General features: G+C 45.0%; 1 pseudogene; it reads left to right on the top strand.

Moving 5' to 3' along the window:
• The first annotated feature begins 1,283 nt into the window (after positions 1–1,283).
• Positions 1,284–1,462, top strand: LOC135010869 (U1 spliceosomal RNA; annotated as a pseudogene).
• The last annotated feature ends 1,002 nt before the right edge of the window (positions 1,463–2,464 follow it).

Here is a 2,464-nt window from a genome sequence, read left to right as displayed (position 1 = left end):
GCAGAGCCTATCAACTCACAGAAGTAGGTGTGCATCTCTCCCCTCCGCCCCTCGATGCAGGGAGTCTGTTGCCAGCAGGCTCCCTGAAAATAAAAAAATCTAACAAATATACTTTCTGTCAGGAAACTCAGGAGAGCTCCCTGAAAAGCACCCAGTCTCCTCTGGGCACAGTAGTAAACTGAGGTCTGGAGGAGGGGCATAGAGGGAGGAGCCAGTGCACACCCAGATCTAAAGTCTTTCTTTAAGTGCCCATGTCTCCTGCGGAGCCCGTCTATCCCCCATGGTCCTTACGGAGTCCCCAGCATCCTCTAGGACGTAAGAGAAAAATTATGCTGGCAGAAAAATCCAATTGAGTGATTAAACAGCTCAAGAGCTGCTCTGTAAGGCAAGTAAAAGGGTGTGGGCCCTGCAGCACTACCTGTAGTTTGCATTGTGCATTGGAAGCCTAGTTTGCTGTCTGTTTCCACTTCTTTTTTCTTGAGCCCCTCCCGTCTATACCCTTGTGCACTATCCTGACTTCTCCTCCCGTCTGCTTACTTTGTGCCTTCCAATGCACAATGCATACTACAGGTAGTGCTGCAGGGCCCACACCCTTTTACTTGCCTTACAGAGCAGCTCTTGAGCTGTTACAGTGCCCAGCTGCTGCAAGAAATCAGCGTGAATGCTTCAGGGGCTGGGGCATGGCCAACATGAGCCCCACACCGAAGGAGGGTGGGGGTGTTTAATGCGAACTAGGGGTCTCGCACAATGCGAACTACAGGTAGTGCTGCAGGGCCCACACCCTTTTACTTGCCTTACAGAGCAGCTCTGGAGCTGTTACAGTGCCCAGCTGCTGCAAGAAATCAGCTTGAATGCTTCAGGGGCTGGGGCATAGCCAACATGAGCCCCACACCGACGGAGGGTGGAGGTGTTTAATGCAAACTAGGGGTCATCCAAGTGCCGCAAAAGGCCGCCATGCCCTGCACGCCCCTTTTCTCTTTTCATATGCAGACGAGGGTTGAAGCCAACTTTGACCCACTGCTTGGATGACATCGCCATATGCAAATCCATCTGCTGCAGGCCTTCCCCCAGGAATGCTTGCACTAGTTGTTGCATTTGGTTTGTTGTTTGGGGGTGCTTCAGTATTAGGCAGCCTTCTGCCCTCCCATGTTCATCTGAAAATATGTGTTCTCCCTGCAGTTGTTGTCCCCAGATGAGAGTTCCCTTGTGCTGCCTCAGTTGAATCTCCTTTACTTGACAGAGATGTGCCTGAGCAGCGGCCCTCCCCAGCCCTATCCCAAATCATACTTATTTTGCATAGGAGATACCATGGTCATGAAGACTGTTCTCCCAGGGTGCGGTTCATTCATTGCATTCTGGGTATGCTGACCCCTGTGATTTCCCCAAATGTGGGAAACTCGACTGCATTATTTAATGCGAACTAGGGGTCATCAAAGCACCGCAAAAGGCCGCCATGCCCTGCATACCCCTTTTCTCTTTTCATAAGCAGACGAGGTTTGAAGCCAACTTTGACCCACTGCTTGGATGACATCACTTGCTGCCTTTCCAATGAAGCAAGTTTAATTTAATAATAGGTGAAAAACCATCCCTACAAAGGTGTTAATCAGATACTTGGCTTTGTGGACACTTTTCAGAGCACAAATTTGTTAGCATAAAAATAAAGCCAGAAAATGAAGAGCTGTTTAATCACTCAATTGGATTTTTCTGCCAGCATATTTCTTTTTCTCTGCAACCCACTGCTAAATTGTGCTTCGTGGCTGTTTTTTTTATAAAATCACTTAATCAAATCTAACTCTGATTACATCAGAGAAGGCCAGGTACCCTACACCATAAGAGGTGGTTTGAAATTTTTACTTGTCTACTTAAAGATAACCAAAATCTGATAACGAGGTCAATTACGTCCCTAGGTGGGATTGAACCACCAACCTTTTGGTTAACAACTGAACACGCTAACTGTTTGCGCCTCAGAGACACTTTGCGAAAGTACATACTGACAAAGGTTAATAAGCATTCATCTAGAACGTTTCCTAGAAAAACTTTAAAAAGTCAATAATCTGGAGAGTTTTTGTAAGATGTTCCTTCCATCAACCAATGAAGAAACACATTGGTACTTTCCCATGATGAGTGAGTGCTTCAGGATCTCTTGCACTTACATGTGCAGCAAAGGACTACAATGGAAGCATGCTGGGCCTATAACCCAGAGGTAGGCAGATTGCAACTGTCCTCTGCTATATGCATTTTTTTTGTTAATTAAAGTAATCCAAAACTGGGATTGATATTTTGGCTCTTTTATTTTTACTTAAAGTACAATAACTTTTACTGTTTTAATTTGTTTTAATAGTATATTGACAGTATTGTTTTCTTTCAAAAATCCACTTAATTTTCTTTACCCTATTATTAAAATGGTAATTGACAAAAACAAACTACATTGTCACCAGAAGAGCAATACAAAATGTACAAGTGA

This window comes from Pseudophryne corroboree, unplaced genomic scaffold, assembly GCF_028390025.1.
Source record: "Pseudophryne corroboree isolate aPseCor3 unplaced genomic scaffold, aPseCor3.hap2 scaffold_237, whole genome shotgun sequence".
In the NCBI taxonomy this organism is placed as follows: Eukaryota; Metazoa; Chordata; class Amphibia; order Anura; family Myobatrachidae; genus Pseudophryne; species Pseudophryne corroboree.
Note: the sequence above shows the minus strand (reverse complement) of the source record. Positions and strands in the feature narration are given on the sequence as shown.